This window comes from Lycium ferocissimum, unplaced genomic scaffold, assembly GCF_029784015.1.
Source record: "Lycium ferocissimum isolate CSIRO_LF1 unplaced genomic scaffold, AGI_CSIRO_Lferr_CH_V1 ctg3230, whole genome shotgun sequence".
NCBI classification, from domain to species: domain Eukaryota; kingdom Viridiplantae; phylum Streptophyta; class Magnoliopsida; order Solanales; family Solanaceae; genus Lycium; species Lycium ferocissimum.
This window is the reverse complement of record NW_026725369.1, coordinates 308,459-331,524: the sequence shown is the minus strand read 5'-3', so window position 1 is coordinate 331,524 and position 23,066 is coordinate 308,459. Positions and strand designations below refer to the sequence as shown.

General features: G+C 34.0%; 3 long non-coding RNA genes across 3 annotated transcripts; 1 reads left to right on the top strand and 2 right to left on the bottom strand.

Moving 5' to 3' along the window:
• The first annotated feature begins 483 nt into the window (after nt 1–483).
• On the top strand, nt 484–19,637 carry LOC132044003 (uncharacterized). The gene is made up of 2 exons (XR_009411992.1): nt 484–737; nt 19,042–19,637. It is a non-coding gene; the product is annotated as an uncharacterized LOC132044003 (long non-coding RNA).
• Nucleotides 732–1,340, bottom strand: LOC132044004 (uncharacterized). Its single transcript, XR_009411993.1, has 2 exons — nt 1,279–1,340; nt 732–1,020 (listed from the first exon to the last, which is right to left on the bottom strand). It is a non-coding gene; the product is annotated as an uncharacterized LOC132044004 (long non-coding RNA).
• On the bottom strand, nt 16,309–19,116 carry LOC132044005 (uncharacterized). The gene is made up of 3 exons (XR_009411994.1): nt 18,988–19,116; nt 17,143–17,448; nt 16,309–16,403 (listed from the first exon to the last, which is right to left on the bottom strand). It is a non-coding gene; the product is annotated as an uncharacterized LOC132044005 (long non-coding RNA).
• Nucleotides 19,638–23,066: the final 3,429 nt, after the last annotated feature.

Sequence of the window (23,066 nt, the reverse complement as noted above, 5' to 3'; positions counted from 1 at the left end):
TTTACTTATTTTTATCTACAAATTAATACTCCCCCGTTTAAATTTATGTGAACCTATTTCTTTATTAGTCCGTGCCAAAAAGAATGATTTCTTTCTATATTTGAAAATAATTTACCTTTATGCAATAATTTAGAGCCACACAAAGTATATGTGAGTCATCTAACACCACATGTTTAAAAGTTTTCTCTTCTTTCTTAAATTCCGTGTCTAATTAAATAGGTTCATATAAATTAAAACAGAGAGAATATTTTCTTAAGGAATGTGCAAATTGCCAAATCGACACTTTTTTTTATCCTGTACTTATTGTTGGTCCAAGAAATGCAAAAAGCCAAAAAATGCTTGCAAAGATAAGCTTGAGCTTAGAATGACTAAACTACCCTTGCATGCTGTACTGATCCATTCTTCATTTTTTTTTTTGAGGCAAATAAGGGGTAAATACAAGGACAAAAACGTAAAACGAGGACACTATAGGGTACTATAAAATGACCTAATTGTGACTGAAGGGATTCATATGAACTCTAGACTTTAAAGAAATGAGGCAAAGAGAGAGGTATTTGGGGAGTCTTTAATGGTGGTTGCCCTCTCTCTCTTCGCCCATGATTTCCTTTTTCATAACAATAAACCACCATTTATTTTAAGGCTCTGTTTGGTTAAGCTGTCGTTCTGAAACATACACACACACACATACATATATATATATATATAAAATATAAAAGCAGGCAGGTTGAAGGGTTTAGGTTTTAAGATCTAACCCTTTTGCTTCATCATCTCCTCGTTTTCATCATCATCATCATCAACACAACAACATTATGGCTATTATTGTAAAGGATGAGAGGCTGTGATGATATTAAATAATTGTCTAGAGTTCATTATTGGGCAAATGGAGCGGGGACCCGTATCTTGGCGGGGCGACCCGGTAAGGCCTACTTTGTTGTTGGTAGTGCAAACCGAGGGTCTGCAGCCATGGCGGGTGCATTGTCTCTTTTGCCCCTCATTTACACATCTGAGCCTCAAAATATCCTAAAGCAAAAAGGGGTCGTTTGGTAGGTAGTCAAAATTATCTCGGGATTATAATTCCGGAATTATTTTATCCCATATAAAAGATGGTATAAAATAATTTCAGTATAAGTGGGATAAGAAGGGATATCCCATCCCATCTCTTGGGATGGGATGTATTTTATATCTTGTTTGATATAAGGTATAAATTTATTTATATCTTTTACCAAATATGGTATAAAAAATTAGTCTTTAAGGATATTTCGAAAACATCTTTAATACCAAACGATTTAATGGGAATTATCGAAAACTTGTAAAAAGCACTAATTTAAGGCTACTATTTATGTTGACTGATTTTAAAATTAGTGAAGTTACATTTTGCAGACTCTTCTGTTTAGAGATTTGTTGTACAGTTAATTATTGAAGTAATTATATTTACAAATATGGAGTACGTTTTTTTTTTTTTTTTTTTTTTTTTTCAGTCACTTAGATGATTACATAATAAACAATTTTATTTTATAAACAAAGAGGGTATTACCGAAAACTTTTGAATTTTTTTTAAAAGGCTACGTACTATTTACTTTTACTAATTGCAAAATTTCCTATAATGAAGTTATATTTGCTTTCGTTTTAGTTTGCTGACTCTTCTGTTTAGAGATTTCTGTACAGGTATTTATTGAAGTCATTATATTTACAAATGTACTGTGTCTTTTTTCCAGTAAATTAGATGGTTACGTATTTAAAACAATTTGATCTTTTTAAATAAAGGTGAATGGATTTGTCTGTAAGAAGTGTTTCTTTTATGTTAAAGTTCCTAGTGTATTTTTGGACTAAAATGGTGAAAGAATGGTCAGTTGACATTTTCAGTGTATGAAAAGAGAGAAAGAACAAGTGGAATATTTTAGATGACTAAGAGCCCGTTTGGATTGGCTTTATAAGATTAACACTTATAAAAATTTGTTTTATTTTTTTGAGTGTTTGGGCAGTATTCCAACAAAGCTCATTTGTCTTAAAATAATTTCAAAAAAATAAGAGCATTAGCGCGAATGCCCTCTTTTGGGCTGGTCTTTAGATTTTGCCCCTCAAAATGGTGGTCTTTAATTATTGCCCTCGAGCAAAAGCAACATAGTAAAAAGACATTATTACCCCCGACCGTTACATATAAAAACAAATATCGTTATTCTCAAATCCTTGCTTCTTTCATATCGTTAACCTGCGCCAACCGTTCCTCCGAATTTTTCACATTATTCAAATCGTTGTTCCAATGAGATTTCTCAATTGATTTTGCTTTGCTACAACATCTAAAAAGGTACAAATCTTAATTCAACTCAATTTAACGATTTTATTGAGTTTAGATTGTTAATATTTGAAAAAAATCATCTTCTACGACACGATTATTAAGAAAGCGAGATGACATGTCTGACTCAGTTGAAAATTGCGTGATAAAATTAATCAACAAAAATAGAATTGATTGGATTTGTTGCTTTGTTGATTTTAATTACTTTATACCTTAATTAAATTAGTATACAATGCTTATTTACTTGAAATTGTAATAATAATAAATTCAATTTAAATCGAGCAATGCTTTTCGATTTAAACTTGAATTAAAGGAGCAAGCGTATACCGGAGGCAAAAGGTCAATTTACAAAAGCGTGCAAAGATCTGATTCTGCGGTAACTTTCCGAACCAATTTCATAACAAGTATCACAGGAGAAGCCAAAATTTAAGTTTATATAAAGATAAATTAGTCCAGATTAATCAATCCTCTGCTAATTGCAATAACTGTTGCAGGCATTTGATTTAAATTGGATGAAGGTAGAGGAGGTTTTCAATTTTTTTATTTTTTTAAACCAAAAGCGATTATTGCATTATCATCGACAAAACAAAAAGTGCTCATCGTAGGAGGCAAAAAGTTCAATTCTACAAAAGAGTATAATATGCGTTTCGGCAATGTTATGAACCAATTTCATAACAAGTATGGGAGAAGAGCAAAATTTAAGTTTATATAGGTATAAATTAGTCCGGTTGCATCAATCCTCTAATTGCAATAATCTGTAGAGCATTTGATTTAAATTGGATGAAGGTGAGGAGGTTTTCAATTTTTTTATTTTTTTAAACCAAAAACGATTATTGCATTATCATCGACGCAAAACAAAAAAGTGCTCATGCGGGAGGAGGCAAAAGTTCAATTTACAAAAGAGAATAGTATACGTTATTGTCGACAATGTTATAACCAATTTCATAACAAGTATGCGGAGAAAATAAAATTTCTGTTTATATAGAAGTATAAATTAGTCCGGTTAAATATCAATCCTCAATTGCAACAACCTTGTTTGCGGGCATTTGATTTAAATTGGATGAAGGTAGAGGAGTTTTCAATTTTTTTATTTTTTAAACCAAAAACGATTATTGCATTATCATCGTCAAAACAAAAAGTGTAAATATAGGAGGAAGGCAAAAGTTCAATTTACAAAAGAGAATAGTATGCCGTTATCGGCGATGTTGTGAACCAATTTCATAACAAGTATGCGAGGAGAAGGCAAAAGTTAGTTTATATAGAAGTATAAATTAGTCCGATTGCGTCAATCTACAATTGCAATAGCGTTGTAGGCATTTTGATTTAAATTAGATGAAGGTAGAGGAGGTTTTCATTTTTTTTTTATTTTTTTAAACCAAAAACGATTAGTGCATTATCATCGTGAAGAACAAAAAGTGCTCATGTCATGCCAGGAGGAGGAAAAGTTAAATTTACAAAAGAGTATAGTATGCCGTTATCGGCAATGTTGTGAACAAACTTACAGAACAAGTATCTTAGGAGAAGGCAATACTTCTATTTAGAAGCCATTAAAGTAAAATTCTACAAACCTACTGAGATCTTTGCACTTAATTACACATACATTTAAATATATATATATGTCCACAAAACATAAAATCCTAACTTCATAAGTACATCGGTTCTAATTTCATGTGTACCCACATTCCAAATTGCCCCATCGTCAATTTAGCGGTTAATCTTGGAATAACACTACGCCTTACAAATCGTAATTCTCTTCGCAGATCATCATTTTCTCTTTAGAGAGACACACAAAAGAGCCTCGGAAAATCTATGTCTCTTTTGATATCGACAATTTCATGAGTAATTTGCAAATTTGCAATATTAGGATGAATTTGGTTATGAAGATGGGCATGTTCATGTGCTTGCCGTGCGTCACCATTAACATGTACAATATGTTGATTTTGGTTCATTTTGTATGTGATTATATCGATTTTCGAAGTAAAGTGTTTTTTTTTTCCTTCCCAAAAGTTGTGTTGGTTTATATAGAAGTATAAACCAACGCATATTTGTTGGATGGATTTGATTTAAATTGGATAAAGACAAGAGGAGGTTTTTCGGTTTCATGAAAATAAGCGGCTATTTGCAATCTCATTGGAATAATCAAGCGGCTTCGGTTACTCGTTTTTGAAGAATGTTTGTAGCGGCACATTTACAAAATGGTAGAGTATCCGTGTCGCATACATCATGACTTTACATGCAAAGTCGCAGGAAGGGCGGTAACTTAAATTTTCAAAACTAACAACTTAAATACATTTCATTTTGGTTTTTTTCCCAAGTGAATCTTTCTTTATGCGGAAGTTTAACAAAAAAATGACACCGAAGATCAATCTACGTAGCCTTGACGGCAAATGGGACGCCACCACCTACAATTATGTTAATCATGAAACCAAGCTAATACTTGTCAATGATGGTGTAAATTTTCAACAATTCACTCGACGGATATTTGCGGCATACACAATACTCGGCCAGACCAACATATGGTTTGACACCAATGAAAACATCGAAAGGGATCGCGTGTAACAAACGACATTGATCTTCACACTTGCTTGTGCACCACTCAACAACAATGACAACCCAGAAATTCCCGTTTCATATTAGAGTTCAATTCGAGTCGATGCGGAGAACAACCCATTCTGAGAACATCATAATGACTCTATCCTAATGACGAAGGACAAACCAGAGGAAATTGACAAACAACTTTGCATTGCTTATGAAGAAGACATGTCGGAAATTGGCTTGGATGATGAACAACACAAACTTATTGGACATAACCTTGGGATTCCACGCGAGCGAGCGAGATAAGAACTCTAACCGGACACCTCGGCGGCCTACAATGGCAATCGCCAAACATTGAGCAAGTTGTAAACAATGACCTTTCTCGAGTCCAACTTCAATGAATGTTGTATCACTTACTCACGAGCATGACGATGGAAGGCGTAAACACGAACATGCAACAAAGAAAAGACACTCGGGGGAAGAGGATACAAAATGATACACAAATTTTGACACCTAGTGCATCGATTGATCAAATAGAAGTTGGCATTTTATTCAAAGACAAAGATCTTAGTGAAAAAAGTGCATGAATAACATTGCAATTACTCGTCATCAACGGTACAAGGTAGAAAAGTCATGCACGCAACGGTATTACGTCGGATGTGTTGAACCAACTTTTGCATTTGGCGTTTCCACAGTTCAAGGTTCAGAGGATCAGAACTTTTCAAAGTAGTTAACTTCGAAAAGAGACATAGTTGTTCAATAAATTTCATCACCTCTGACATGAGGAATGCAACTTCAAAAGTCATAGCGGAATACATTACAGACCTAGTACGCCATACACTACAAGAGATAACACCCAAATTTGTCATTGAAGAAATGAGAAGCAGATATGGCTTGCACATTGGTTACCACAAAGCATGGCGTTCCCTCCAACACGCTTATAATGTCATAAGAGGAACGCCAGAAAATAACTACACACTTCTACCGCAATATCTTCACATGATGAAATTAAGAAATCCTGGGACAGTTGCTAACATCAAATGGACTGCTGACAATAAGTTTAAGTATGCTTTTCGCTTATGGAGCATCAATTGAGGGTTGGAAACACTGCAGACCAGTAATAATGGTGGATGCAACCTTCTTGAAATCAAAATACCGCGGTGTGCTCATGATAGCTGTAGCAAAAGATGGAAACAACAGCATATTTCCTCTAGCATTTGGTATTGCAGACTCTGAGAATAATGAATCCTACAGGTGGTTCTTCAGACACGTGAAAAAGGTGTTTGGCACGCGCAAAGACCTATCAATTCTTTCCGATCGCCACGCATCAATTGCAACTGCAATCAAAGAATGATCCGGATACCTTGACATGGAATATGCATCTACCACATGGAGAAGAACTTGCAAAAATATTTATCCGAAGCGATCCTATCAACATTTCTACAATCGACAACTACCTACAAACGAAAAGAGAGTTTCGTACCTATATGTCACAGTATACAACAAATCGACCCAAAAATTTAACGCACGAATACATAGAAGAACCACCGGAAAGATGGGCACGTTCATTCCACACAACAGCATAACATGCTCACAACGAACAATGTCGAGACAATGAATTACTATTGAGGAAAGCAAAGGGAGTTGCCAATAATGGCATGTAATGATTACATCCGAACAAGCCGCAAAATTGGTTTTACGAGAGAAAATTGGATGCCAACAATGACCGTCCCATGACCCGACACGTATGTTGGGTGAAAGATTCGCTTGAAAGATAAGTAGAGGCTTCACAATGAAAGTAAGTACGTTTTCCCAACATACACTTCAATATTAGTTTGGTGAGCAATGCATAGTTTAATTTTAACCAAACACAAAAGTTATGCTGGATAAAGGAAGAACTATGACCCCATTTTTATACTTCGTTCTGCCGGAAGGGGCAGATTCTTATTTTAACTAGCATGGAATTATGCCGGTAAGGGCATAATTATGACACTGTTTTTATACTCACAATGAAAGTAAGTAGATTTTACCAACATACACTTCAAATCTTAGTTTTATGAGCAATGTATAGTTTAAAATCAAACAAACACAAAAAGTTATCTTTAGACAAAGGAACAAGCTCGTAACCCTATTTTATAAATAGTTCCGCCGGAAGGGCGATTTCTTTATTTTCCCGAGACAGAAGTATGCCGGAAAGGGCATAACTCTACATAATCTGAAAAATTGCCCGAAAAAATATCACTCATTTATATTGTCAATTTCCACAGGTAGAAAACATAACTCCCGTCAAATTTGTTGTGAAAGATGAAGGATATCAATACAATGTAGACCTGAAGAATATGACTTGTGAGTGCTTGGAGTTCCAAACTGACGAGTTACCGTGCACACATGCCATGACAATTATAGACAAAGAAGTTTGCCAAAATCTACATACCGTGCGGACCGGTTCAAGAAACAAGCCCGCTACAGACATACAAAGGTGAAATACTATCGTTGGAAATCAAGACTCATGGATTATTCCACAAAACATTATGGATATTAAAATAATGCCGCCTGATGTTAAAATAAGACCCGGAAGAAAACAAACAAAAAATATCGCCCAAGAAGAGAATCGACAAAGTACACATACGGAGATGTGGTAGATGCAAGTTCTTTGGACACACTAGGGCAACTCCGTAACCACAACATCCATTTCTCTCAATCCATATTCAAGACGATACAGGAAAAGGAAATTGTCATCCTAACATCACACTCTTATACATGGTTTATATGAATTGATCTTATGATTCTTGACGCATAATGCGCACTCTGCCTGAAAGAAATGGCAAAACTTTGGTAGTACTAAGACTGAGACTTCAAGCATCAATCACACATTTATTCTTCGTCCATTCTTTCTTTTATTATTTTCTTTTACTAAGTTGTTATCTTCTTGTTGTTGATAATAAAAAACTATATAAGAGAAAGAGATAAATGTCCCTACATGAAATCTACAATTCTCTACCATAAAACATTGAGGAAAAAGAAAAAAAATCATCAACTTTAATTATCCAGCTTTTATAATTTATGCCTCTGTGGCGGTACTGGATTTTGGGGAAACAAAATTGGTATCTCAAATACTACATCCCGGTAAGTTTAATAGATGTATGCCTTGGGACATAACAATATTATTCTCTCTCGTTGTTTTCATGTTTCACATTTATGCCGGACAGCAGGTCTTTCGCTTACAAAATAAATAAGTATGCCGTTAGGCATACTTATGGGCTTTTGTTTATATAACATTTTAAAATCTTTGGAAAATTGGATAAAACATTCAAGACAATACAATTAACACTAAGTAAAATATTTCATTCATTCATAGCAAAAATTCATTCATACTAAAACAACCATTATGGCGTCTCAACTAATCCCAATAAAATGCGTTCCGATTTCAGAGAAAAAGTTAAAAACGTTTTATCTTTGTTGTGATTTACTGCCGGTATGGTGGAACTTTCATTCATAAAATGAGGAACTATGCCGAAGACCCGGCAAACTCCTATTAAATAACCACCATAAATTTGGTTTTCAACAAAAAAACAGCTTTCCGTCACAAATAATCCCCGATAAATGCATTTTGGTAGGTCAAATAACTTCAAATGGTTTGTCTTTGTTGTTGGTTATGGCAAGTTTTCTTAACTTAAATTCTCATTTAATGGGCGGAACTTCTATTTACATAATGAGAAACTATGCGACCCCGGCAAACTTCTATTATATAACAACCATGAAGTTGTGATGGAACGGTATAACTTGGATTTTCAACAAAATAGCGACTTTTATGAACGAGGAGAAGTTGAGATTAAAAATGAACACCATCAAATTACAAAGGTGGTTAAAGTTGAAATTTATAACACAAAACAAATTGTACAATCTTATAACATTTACAAAAAACACAAGGGCGCACCAAAAAAAATAAAATTACATAGTGCAAAAATAACTAAGACAAACTATTTTTTCCTTTCTTCACGAGATCTTGCTCAACTAAAACAATCTATTTTTTTGCTTTCTTCACGAGATCTTGCTCTCTTTTTCATGTCATACTCACAAATACCTGCATAATAGAAGAAAGAACCAAAACACATAAGATTGCATAAAAACAAAAATTATTAACAAGAAAACACCAAAAACAAAGACACACATAAATTAACTTAATTCATGAAGTTATGCGGGAACGAGCATAACTTTATGCCGTAACAACATAACTTCGCCTTTAAAACCAATAACTCACGGACCGCAGGCATATGTTGCCTCGGATAAACACGGTCTTCATGAAAACACAAAGTTACTAAACAAAAAAAACACCAAAAATCTTAAACTAAAGCTTATAATCGGGAAAACATATAAACTATCATAAAAACCAAAAAATCATAACACATACAAAGTAACTTAAATCACGAAATTATCCGGAATAGGCATAAATGTAGTTTCAAAAATAAAAATTCTTTAAGCAGGCATATGCCGCCTCGCACAAACACATTCTTCACAAAAACCGCATTATTAAACAAAAACAACGGCAACAACATAAAACAATGCTTCCGCAAAACTTCAAAGATTCAACGAAGAGAAAACCAAAACGCATATCAAAATCAACTAAAACATATTACGACATTCATAATACGACATTCAAAAAACCAAAATATATACATGGGCAACGAAAACTAAAGTTCAAAAAATCATACGTACACTTTAACAAAACACTATAATTTTAAATCAAAAAGGATCACTTAAATATAAAAAACGACGAAGACAAAGATATCAATTCAACAAACAACAATTTAACATAAAAACAAATATTGAAACGAGCAAAAAGATCCAAATTCGTACCTAAATTTTGGAACGTATAAAGACGGACACAAAACAAAGGAGGAACGAAGAAGCAAAAAAAGAAAAGAAAAGGGCAAATGACGAAATAGAAAGGGTTTTAATGGGGTAAGGGTAATTTCGTCAAAAAACTTTCATTAAACAAAAAAAGGCGGCGAGAAAAATTAAAGAAGGCATAAATGAGGGGCAAAATATAAAGACCAAAATTAAAAGAGGGCACTCCGCGCAAAAAAAATGAAAAAATAATTGGGCCCATTTGACTTAAAAATCTAAAAAAAAACAAAAAATGCTAAAAAAAATAAGTTAGACTACACTTATTTTTTTTTTAGGCATAAGTTTTTTAATAGCTTATAGGCATAAGCCCATCCAAACAGGCTCTAACTAATGTTGTTTAACAAAAAAAGAAATGAGTGCATTTTCTATCGTACTGATTAAGGTAGAGAATATTTTGGTGTTAGTATAATCAATTTGTAAAATCTGTCATACTTTTTTCTGTACGGTTTTAACATAAAAATACATTTGTAGAGAAATAATCAATTCTATTAATATAATAACAGGATGTTCTGTGTTTCTTGCAGTCTTTCCTTTTGCTTGCTTAGTCTGTTAGTCTTTTTATTTTCCCTTTTACAAATCAGAGTCAAGGCTGTGATGATATAGCCTATTGAGTTAATCGGGGGAACCGTCACTACAAAAAAAAAAAGAGGGTAATTTGAGGAGGTTGAAAGTTGCAATTCGCGGGGCTTTTAGCCGCCGCTAATTGCTTGAGGAGGCTAAAACCCCCACAAATTGCAACTTTCAATCTCCGTAAATTACTCATTTTTTTGTAGTGCGTATCTTGGCAGGGCAAACCAAAATGTGTTGTAAGTGAAGTAACGAGTATTCGAATGAAATTTAGGAAACATTTAGCTTCCCAGCTAGATTGTCCTGGGGTGGTGGTTGTTGTTGTTGTTGTTGTGTTGTATGCGATTCTGGTTTGCAGCCAGGGCGGTATCCCTTACCTTTACCCGATTTTGTGATAGATCTGAGCCTACTTAATGTACTCAACCGAGAATAATCTGTCAAGAGTGAAATAAGTAAAAAACTTGTGAATAAGAACGAGGAAGCATAGCGATGGGCAGTTTGTAACGATGGTTGCCTCCCATCTGAATGCCAATGATTTCTTCATGATCTGCTATTGTCATTGCAAAGAACCCTTCTTTAATACTGTGCCATGACACTGTCATGGTTATTGGCAATTTGCCGTGTTGTGTTTTTCTGACTCTGCTTTCTTGGTCATATCCTTTCAAAAATTACAATCATAAAACCTGTAATACCGATGATTATGCGTAGGCTGTTATGATAAAGCTTCTTGAATTTATTTCGTTTTGGGTCAATTGGACCGGAATGTTGTGGTCATGTGGAACCGAACCCTAAACCAAGATTGTATTATAAGCATAGGTTTATGCGTATTAGATTGAAACTAGTCTAAATGGAGTGATATCAATATTTTAAGGAGTTACAGTTGATCCCGATTTGTTTGGTATTGAGGTGTAGTTGTTATTGTATGCTATCATGGTTTGCATTTTGTGTTAGGTCTAAGCCAACGTGTGTGTAGATTCTTATTATTATTGTATGCTAGGGGTCGTTTGGTAGCTGGTTAGAATTATGCAGCTATTAGTTATGCCGGTATTAGTTATGCAACTATTAATAATGTAGGTATTATGCAGGGTTTAATTATGCATAAATTATTTCGTTGGATGCTAGTTTGTTATATTAAATTAATAAATATTACTATTTAAGCGGGGAGTGATAAGATAATATTGTCATTTCAACTTTTTATTCATGTATGTATTAGTTATCCATCTTCTACCCCGAATAGAATAGTACATAGATTTCATCATAACTTATACATGTATTAGTTACGTGGGTTTCTAAATTGCCAAACGTCGTATTAATTTTATACATGAATAACTTACTTCCTAACTAGCTACCAAACGTGGTATAAGTTATGCAGAAATTAATCCTGAACAAGGTGCCTCTTTACTAGCTACCAATGTTTAATGTTAGATCTAAGCCTACATATGTTTAGTATTGGAGTGTAGTTATTGTGCTATCATTGCTTGCATTTTGTGTTAGATCTAAGCCTACATTTTGTGTTAGACCTGTCACTTTATTGCTAAATAGTTGAGTGTCTGGGATGTCGTGATAAGTTTCTTAATGAATGGATAGAACCAAGTCGTATCTTGGCTTAGAAATGTAAATGACGTTTAGGAATATAATCTTGAAGTTGTTCCCCCCTGTCTAAAGCTTACTGATTCAGGTGTTTTTCATCAGTACAAGCTAAAGCTCAACTGGCTCTCTTTAAGATGCTTTTATCAAACAGAACTGCACAGTTCTTGACAATGTTTTGATGTTGAGGCAAGCAATGGACCAAAATGGCGAAAGAATGGAACTCATTTTCCTATTGAGATTTAGCGTGTTATGGTTTTAAGGTTGCGACCAAGGTTTCCAAGAAGGATTACATTTGTAGATATGCTTGATTGAGGTAGCTTATAGCTATTTGAATATGGAACATCATAACAACGAATAGGAATGAAACGGCTATAGCTCCTATATAAACTACTGGGAAGATCATAGCGAAGAAGTCGAGACCTAACAAAAGAAGTAAACCTGAAGTGTTGCGAAAGACTGGGATGAGAAACAAAACGGAATGTACCGGATTTTTCTTATCAATTCGCCTTCATAAAAAAAAAGAGTCAAATTTCTTTGGGTTTGGTTACTACTATTTTAGTGTTCACCCTCTCATCCCAAACTTACCCTTTTTCCACGGAAGCCCTCCCCTCACTTTATTGTTCTTCATGAGTGGGAAGAAAGCAAAATCTTTCTTATCCAATACCAATCCGGGAATACTAGGCTAAGCATGTAGCCTAGCCGCTTCCAAGCTCAAAAAGGATTCTTACAATGGGAAGCATAAGTTTGCAAGCGATGTGAAAAATAGCTTGAGCGATATGAAGCTTTTCGATTAACCTAAGGAAATTTTTGTGGTGGTGTCATGCATGAAGCTCTTTAGAATGGAATGTTGAATCAAGCTTCTACTTTGCTGTAGATTGTAGAAAGTATTGCTCTGCGACTTATGTTTTCTAGAGATGTTCATGAGCAGAAAACCTTTTCCTTTTCTTGTTTTTATTATTTATTATATGGCAAACAGCTGAATTGCTTACATACTTCTATGCTAGTCCAAAGCATGAGAAATACACTAGAGATATATGGTGTTCATATTTGTTAGCCGCAGCACCTTTTTTTATCAGCTTTTAGACATCAGTATTGCTATAATGGTTTATATATTTGTAATTTGGAAGTCAGCATCCTTGATATGACTATTGTTCTTTGCATTTTGTTTCTATAATAATTGTCGTTTGAATTCAACTCAGCTGTGTGAGCTTGCTTATATTGTTAGTCTCAAGCTAGAAACAAACGAAGGTTAGTAAGTTGACAGTCAATTTATCCCAGCTTGGAATTGAAGTGCATGTTTTAATTCAGAAACGAAGAAGAAGCCTAATAACTAGGTTTTGTAACCTCAAAGTTACATCAAACCAATCATCACGTTCATTTGTTAATTTTGGAAAACGGAGGGAACTAGCACAAGACAAATTGCCCAACACAAAAGGTTATAGAATTAGAAACATGAAAAAGTAAAGGCCGAATACACCAACCGGCCCTCAAAAGTATTTCTGTAAGTCACTCTTGCTTCAAATTTGGAAAAATCTTTGTGCGTGACTTCAAGTTAACGATATTTTAAGTTTGTAAAAGGAAATTAGAAACGACAAAAAGAATAGAGGGGGATACTTTAGATGACTAACAGGTGGTGTTAGAAAGAAAATAGGACATTCATGGGTGTATAATCTGTAAAATTGTTGTTATACTATAGATGAATTTGTAAAATAAGTATTACTTTCATGATTGCATAATCTATACTACTTATTAAGGAAGAAAAATTGTGGCTCTAGTAGAATTTGTATAATCCTTCATATCCTTTACCTTTGGTTTTAACATAAAATAAATATATTTAGAAATGACTAGTCTTAAACCCCCATTCTTGCATTTTGCTTTTGTCCTTTTTTGGGAAGTATCTGAAAGTTGTTGCCTCCCACGTCCCCATCTCCTTGCAAATGATTTCTATGAAAGCAACATCCCTTGCTTTGACTGTGTTTCTCGCAATTTTTCCTTACTGGTTTCTTAGTCATTATATTTTTCCCTTTCACAAATCAGAATCATTGTGAGCATCATTGCTGATTACTGTGAGCATTTTCAGCTTTCAGCTTTTTCAGCATCACTGTGAGCATTTTCAGCTTCCTTTTTTTCTTTTCTTTTGGTTGAGTAGTTTCTGACGTGTTTTGCAGAGTACTAAAGCTCAATCTAAAATAAAGGTTGGAATGCAAGAAATACTCTTCGATGGAACTTTTTAATGTTGATGGATGAAACGATGAATCAATTTCTTGATACATAATTTCCCACCATGTTGCAAGCTGATCAATCTACCCACCAGGCCCTTTTGTATGGAGTTGAGTTGCAGAATGAATTTTGCTGATTTTCAATAATTTCCTAACCACTCAAGTTGCATTCCGGGGAATGCGAAATGTTCCCACAATATGGTTCTTGATAGAGTGAATACGGATCCATCGACTATCAAAGTAATCTTTCTTCATAGTCATTGTTGCTTCACTTAATCAACTTATCCACATGTATTAGTTGATAACATTTAAACCTATGTCAACTTGAGGAAAATAGACTTTCTTCTAAGATACCAAGACTTTCTTAGATGCAATTGAGGAACTTGACCATATGAAAATTTTGCATATAGTTTCAGTCATCTTCAATATTTTTTTTTTTTTCCGAATCTTATCGCCACAATTGAACATCATAATCAATTCACATCTATGCAACAATAACCGAACATATATCAAGAATTGTCCATGAAAAATTTTCCTTAAGAAAACAAACTACACTGGATGTGTCATAATGGTTAGTTGGTGTACACAGTTTGTTTTGGAGCAGGAGTGATCAAGAAAATGGCTAAAAATATTAAATTTCATTTTCAAAAAATGTGTAACAACACGAACAGATAGTGATAGATATGTTAAACAGATAAAATCGTCCAAGGCAAGAAATATAAGAACTAGCAGAGATGGAAAAATAAATAACAACAACATACCCAGTGAAATCTTACAATGTGGGGTCTGGGGAGGGTAGAGTATACGCAGACCTTACCCCCACCTTGAGAGGTAGGGAGACTGTTTCCGAAAGACCCTCAGCTCAAGAGAAAACAAGACAAAAGAATCAAATAAGGACAAGCAAATCAGAATAATGCGAAAAATAAGAAATAACAAGAGCGAAGAGCCAACAAATATTAGCAGAAATCACAAGGCAATAAACGATAGAGCAAAACTACGACCACTAGTGCGAGAGAATAAGTGAGACTACCTACTAGCCTTCTATCCTAATCTGAGTCCTCCACAACCTCCTATCTAAGGTCATGTCCTCGGTAAGCTGAAACTACGCCATGTCCTGTCTAATCACCTCTCCCAATACTTCTTTAGGTTACCTCTACCTCTCCTGAGACCGTCCATAGCAGAGATGGAAAACTAAATCTAAACAAGAAAATGAAAAAGCCTTAATTGTTTTAGGGTTAATAGCATTTTTGGCTTTCCAATTATTGGTAACTTTTAATTTTAGTTTTTACAATATCAAATTAAGCATATTTAATTTTCAATTACACGATATATGCACTTTTGATTCCTTTTGTCTATGAATATTCATAAATTTTCAAAATTATTAACCGTTTCACCGTTTAATTATCAGTTTTATATTGAACTAATATTGTTACTCTATTTTGAGAGTAATATACAAGTAGTTTAAATATAACATATTTCTTACATGACGGGATAAAAAACACACATTGTAATTACTTGAATGTCAAGATGTATTGAGTTACTTGTCACAAGGATCAATATCAAATTTATTGAAAATCGAAGGACCAAAGTGTTACTCTCTCATTTTTATAAGGATGAGCTTAAGCATAGAATGACTAAATTAACCTTGAAGTTTGTATTCATTCGGTGTACAATTTTGAGAAAATGACAAAATGGTCTCTAATATTTAGTAGCAAGTTCAAAGTAGTCCCTTAATTATTACTTGAGTAGTTTGTTCCTTTAATTTTGTAAAAAATGAGCACTTTTAATCTCTATCAGAATTTATCAAACTTTAATTGTCAAATTTAATTAGAACTGTAAGAAAAAAGATCTACTGCTAGAAACACCATAAATTTGCGCCAAAATCCCAAAAGCCACAATATATATATAAAAAAACGAAGAAAAGAAATTGAACCTCAAAAACTTGCACTAAACTCTTCATAAACTTGCACCAAACTCTTATAATAAACAAAAAATAACATAAACTACAAAATTGTACTTTCATATACGCGTTCCGGTTAGATATTTTTATTTTCATACAACAACAACAAGCCCAGTATAATCCCACCATGTGGGGTCTGGGGAGGGTAGAGTGTACGCATACCTAACCCCCACCTTGAAAGGTAGGGCGGCTGTTTACGAAAGACCCTCGGCTCAAGAGAGAGATATTTTTATTTTCATAATTCTGATTAAATAAAATAATTAAAATTTGATAATTATTTAACAGAGATAAAAAATACTCACTTAAAAGGACCAAACTGCTTTATATGATACTAAAGAAGCTACTTTAATGTAGGGCTGGGCATAAATATCGAAAACCGAAAAATCGAATCGAACCTAACCGAACCGAACTAGTTTGGTTCGGTGTTTGGTGTCCACCGTAAAAAAATCGAAACCGAAATAGCCGAACCGAAGTTTGATAAAACCGAACCGAAAAATCGAACGCGCACCGAAATTTAATACATTACCCAAAAAAAAAATTAAAATAGTCCAGGCCCATTAAGTTTAAAGCAAAAAAAAAAAATCCAATTGTAATAAGTCTTCTTTTGCATTTGTATCCCTAATTTTTCACCTCATTGAGAAAATCAAATATCCTTAACAAAGAAAGGTAACTAGGATGTGTCTTTAGGATTAATGTATGTCCTTTATGTGTTTTCTTAATTATTCTTACGGTATGTATATAACACCTAGTAATCCTATATCATGATTATAGTTTTTGTTTCGTGTATCTGTTTGTTTGATTTTGATTTTAATTTATCGCTTTATGTTTTATTGCTTTTGAGAATATGAATTAGTGTCAATGGAATCGCTTCTAATATTATATCAAAAAAACCGAATTGAAAAAATCGAAACCGAACCGAACCGAACTTTAAAAAACTGAAACCGAAAGAACCGAACTAGTTGGGTTCGGTGTTCGGTGTCCACCTTCAAAAAATCGAACCCGAAATAACCAAACCGAACCGAAAAATCGAACGCCCACCCCTACTTTAACGTATGTTTCAAAACACAAACTACTAAAAATAAGTAACCATTTCTGTCATTTTCTCGTACAATTTTTGGAAATAGCGAGTAAATACAAGGACACAAACGTAAAACGGGGACACACAATAGGGTACTATAAAATAACCTAATTGTGCTGAAAAGAAATTCTCATGAAGTCTAGACGGAAAGAATGAGGCAAAGAGAGAGGTATTTGGGGAGTCTTTAATGGTGGTTGCCCTCTCTCTTTTTGCCGTTGATTTCCATTTTTCGTAACAATAAACCACCATTTATCTTAAGGCTCTGTTTGCTTAAGCTGTTATTCTGAAACATACATATCTATATATAATACAAAAGCAGGCAGGTTGAAGGGTTTAGGGTTTAAGATCTAACCCTTTTGCTTTTTCTTCTTCTTCTTTTTCCTCATCTCCACCACCCCAACCCCACCACAATAATAATGACATTGTTGTTGTTATTGTAAATGATGAGAGGCTGTGATGATATTAAATAATTGTCTAGAGTTCATAATGGGGCAAATGGAGCGGGGCCCGTATCTTGGCGGGGCGACCCGGGTAAGGCCTACTTTGTTGTTGTAGTGCAAACCGAGGGTCTGCAGCCATGGCGGGTACATTGTCTCTTTTGCCCTTGTTATACAGATCTGAGCCTCAATAGACCCTCAAAATAAAAAAACTTTTGATTTTTTTTTTTTAAAGGTTCGTACTATTTATGTTTACTAATTTCAAAATTATATTTGCTTTCATTTTAGTTTGCTGACTCTTGTATTTTTGAAATTTGTATATATGTTTTTATCGAAGTCATTGTATTTACAAATATACAGTCACTTTATAATCGGATGATTAAATAATAAACAATTTTATATTTTTGTAAATAAAGGTGAATATCTTTGTTTGAAGTAAGTTTTTCATTTTAGTTAAATTTCCAGTGAATTATTTGACTAAAATGGTGAAAGAATGGACATTTAACGATATTTCGAGTTTATAAAAGGAAATTAGAAACGAGGAAAAGAACAGAGGGAATACTTTCAATGACTAACCAGTGTTAAAAAGAAAATATGACATTCGTGGGTGTATAATCAATACAACTGATAAGAAAAACTGTTGTTCTGGTATGATCAAATTTGTCAAATATGACTTTCATGATTGCATAATCTGTACTACTGATTATGGAAGAGATATTATCCTTTACCTTTGGTTTTAACATAAAATAAATATATTTAGAAATTACTCCCTCCGTACCATACTAAGTGTCATCTTAGCAAAAAAAAAAATTATCCTATAATAAGTGTCACCTTAAGAAACCGAGACACAAATTGACTAGTTTTTTTCCAGTTCTATCCTTAGACAAAAAGTGACAAGTTAAAGAAACATCTAAATTGATGATTGGAGAAGCCACATAGCAATTTGGTATTGTTGGATTCTCAATGTCAAAATGTTTATTGCTTGTGAATGGTCTAAAGTAATTTATTTTTATTATATAGAGGTAATTTGGTAAATATTTAACAGAGATAGAAAATACGCACTTAAAAGGACCAAACTGCTTTAGATTATACTAAAGAAGCTACTTTGATCCTCCTACTAAATACAAGGACACAAACGTAAAACGAGGACACTGTAGGGTACTATAAAATAACCTAACACTGCCGAAAAGAAATTCTGATGAAGTCTAGACGGAAAGAATGAGGCAAAGAGAGAGGTATTTGGGGAGTCTTTAATGGTGGTTGCCCTCTCTCTTTTTGCCGTTGATTTCCTTTTTCATAACAATAAACCACCATTTATCTTAAGGCTCTGTTTGGTTAAGCTGTTGTTCTGAAACTTTCGATGAAAATCGCAAGTTTCTACAGTATGTATACATACATACACATCTATATATATATACATATAAATATAAAAGCAAGCAGGTTGAAGGGTTTAGGGTTTTAAGATCTAACCCTTTTGCTTCTTTTTCTTCTTCTTCTTTTTCCTCCTCATCATCATCTTCAACACAACATTATTATTATTATTATTGTAAAGGATGAGAGGCTATGATGATTAAATAGTTGTCTAGAGTTCATAATGGGGCAAATGGAGCGGGGGCCCGTATCTTGGCGGGGCGACCCGGGTAAGGCCTACTTTGTTGTTGTTAGTGCAAACCGAGTGTCTGCAGCCATGGCGGGTACATTGTCTCTTTTGCCCCCTCATTTTACACTTCTGAGCCTCAAAATACCCCAAAACAAAAAAGTATTATCGAAAACTTTTGATTTTTTTTAAGGGCTAAAACTTACTATTATTTATGATTGAGAAATTCCATATTTCCTTAATGAAAGTCACATTTGCTTTTCTTATTGTTTTGCTAACTCTATACTGTTTAGAGATTTGTATACATGTCTTTTTTGAAGTCATTATATTTATTAAATTTTATTGAAGGAACTTTTTCTTTTAAGTGACATTTAACGATATTTTGAGTTTATAAAAGGAAATTAGAAACGAGAAAAACAATAGAGGGGATACTTTCGATGACTAATTGGTGTTGTTAAAAAGAAAATATGACATTCTTGATTGCATAATCTATACTACTGATTAAGGAAGAGATATTATGGTTCTAGTAGAATTTGTATAATCCTTCACATCCTTTACCTTTGGTTTTGACATAAAATAAATCTGCTTGCAAGTGATTTCTATTTGCTCTGCTGGCGGAGTCAGGATTTTTAGTAAGGGTGTTCTAATTATAAAAAGGTAAACATACGAAAAAGTCAAAGGGGATATATACATAAAAAATAATTTTAGCCAAGTATAAATAATATTTTTTTTTCACGAGGAGGGTTCGGATCCCTATGTGGTTCTGCCTCTGTCTGCTTCTGTGAAAGCAACATCCCTTGCTTTACTGACTATAAACAGCAAACAACAACAACCCAGTGTGATCTTACAATTGGGGTTTGTGTTTCTTGCACTGTTTCCGTACTGGTTTCTTAGTCATTATATTTTTCCTTTCGCAAATCAGAATCATTGTGAGCATCATTACTGATGCTTATTTGTAGGCTGTGATGATATAAGCTTATTGATTTAATCGGGTTTTGGTCAAGTGGAACCGTATCTTGGAAGGGCAAACCAAAATGTGTTGTAAGTGAGTAACGAGTATTGGAATGAAATAGGTCCTAAACCCTACAGTGATTGTTGTTGTTGTTGTTGTTGTTGTTGTTGTATGATATTCTGGTTTGCAGCCATGGCGGTGTCCCTTTCCTTTACCTGATTTTGTGACATATCTGAGCCTACTTATGTACTCGACCAAGAATAGTCTGTCAGAGTGAAAAATAAGTAAAACACTCCTGAATAGTCTGCTGTGTTGTATTTTCTGTCTCTGCTTTATTGGTCATAATCCTTTCTCTTTCAAAATCACAATCATAAGAGCAGTATTAGGTTAGAAACCTCCTGCTTACGACTGCAGGGGATTTGTCTTCTGAGTCGAGCTCGTCGCACGGGGCTTGCCTAGTGTGGGTTATCTCTTTTGTGTGGTTTGCGGGCGATTACACAGGAGCAGGGTTTACCTGTGCGCGCACCCAAAGGGTAGCTGTTAAAAAAAAAGAGCAGTATTACTGATGCTTATGTGTAGGATGCGATGATAAAGCTTCTTGAGTTTATTGTTTTTGATGTATTATGAGCATAAATTTATGTGTATTAGATTGAAACAGGTCCAAATGGAGTGATATCGATATTAATGATTTATACAGTTGGGTCCAAATGGAGTGATATCGGTATTAATGATTTATACACCTCCCACTTGCTTTTTTTTTTGGTCAAAACCTCCGACTTGGTTTAGTATTGAGGCATAGATGTTGTATGCTATCATGATTTGCAGCCGTGGCGGCGTTCCTTCCTTACCAATTTTGTGGCAGATGTAAGCCTACATATATACTCACCTGTCACTTTATGGGTAAATAGTTGTGTCTGGGCTGTCATGGTAAGTTTCTTGACCAATGGATAGAACCGGGCTGTTCTTGGCTTAGTAATGTAAATATGACCTTTGGAAAGAACCAAGCTGTTCTTGAATTGCTAACTCCAATGTCTGTTCATGCTATAGAAATAAGACAACAATACATGTCATGTTAACCAAAGAGAAGTTCAGTACAAACTAAAGTTTAGTGATTCAGGTGCTTTTCATCAGTACAAACTTCAGCTCAACTGGCTCTCTTATCAAAGAGAAGTTCATGGTTCTTGACAATGTTCAATGGTTTGAAGTTTGAAGGCAAGCAATTGACTAAATGGGAACTCAAATTCCCATTGACATGATTGATTCAGGTAAAGCTTATACTGTCGGGAGAGAAGTGGCCAAGCTCAAAAAAGATTCTTACAATGTGAAGCACAAGTTTGCAAGCAGTGTGAAAAACAACTGAAGTGATGTGAAGCTTTTAGATTAATATAGGCAATTTTTTGTGATGGTTTCATGCAAATGTCAAATGGAGCTTCTACTTTACTCTTTTAGATTGTAGAAATTATTGCTGTACGACTTGTGTTTTCTAGATGTTCATGAGCAGAAAATCTTTCCCTTCTCTTTGTTTGTTCATCTTGCCATCTTTAATGTGTGAAAGACTTGTGGCAAATAGCTGAATTGCTTACATACTTCTATGCTTGTCCGAAGCAAGATTAGTACACTAGATCTGTGGTGGTCATATTTGTTATTCGCAGCACCCTTTTTTTCAGCTTTTAGTCATCAGTATTACTGTAAGGGGTCTTTGGTACGTAGACAAAATTATATCAGGATTATAATTCTGGGACTAATTATCCCATCTCTTATGGGATAAAAAATCCCAGGATTAATGGGATAAGATGAGATCTCATCTTTAAGTTTGGGATGCACTTTATGCTTTGTTTGATACAAGGTATAAATTTATTTCAGGATAAATTTGTACCTTCTACCAAACATGGTACAAAATTAATCCACAGTTAGTGTTGGAATATTCCAGCTAATACCGTGTACCAAACGACTCCTAAAGGATTTATATATTTGTAATTTGTAAGTCGGCATCCTTGATATGACTACTGTTATTTGATAATTTTTTATTTATCTTCTTTTATAAATAAAAGTCGTTTTAATTCAAACTCAGCCACGCAAACTTGCTCATATTGCTAGTCTCAAGCTCGAATTCATGAAGGTTGTAGTAAGTTAAAAGTCAATTTAGCCCAACTTGGAATTGAAGTGCATATTGTTGTAATTCAGAAACGAAGAAGCCTAATAACTAGGTTTTATAACCTCAAAGTGACATCCATCCATTCTTCACGTTCATTTGCTAATTTTAAAAAACTTAGGCAAGTAGCAGAAGCCAAATTTCTCAACACAAAAGGTTATAGGATCAGAAATTTGACAAATAAAGGTTGAATACATGAACCACCTTTTAATTTTGCTAGTAAATGTCATTTGAATATTGAAATTATAGTCTAATTTAATTGATACTTGAACATATGAGAATATTAATAGCTTTCTCGACTCAAATTTGGAAAAAGAATTGCGTGTGTTTCGAAGCACCCATTGTATCACATAATTTATGTGAAATCTTCTTTATCGACAAATGTACTCGGCCAAAAATAAATTTATTTAAACCAAAAAAAAAAAAAACACCCTAAAGATGCTATTGATAGAGATGACTATAGAATGACTGAATTGCCCTTCTGTCATGGCCTCATCCAATCTCGATACTCCATTTCTCCACATTTGCAAGGACATAAACTGATAAAAGTAAAAGGAGGATCCCACGGGCTTACCATACTTTTTCGGTCCATTTTTACTCATTGACTTGACACACATCTTAAAAACTATTAATAAAATGATAATTTACTATATCACTTTTAATTATTTTTAAATAATCTTTTAATTAAAATCAATATAATATACTTTAAAAGTTGTGCAACCAATAAGAATTTCTTAAACTTTTCAATCAAATAATTAATAATAAAGGTAACATGGTA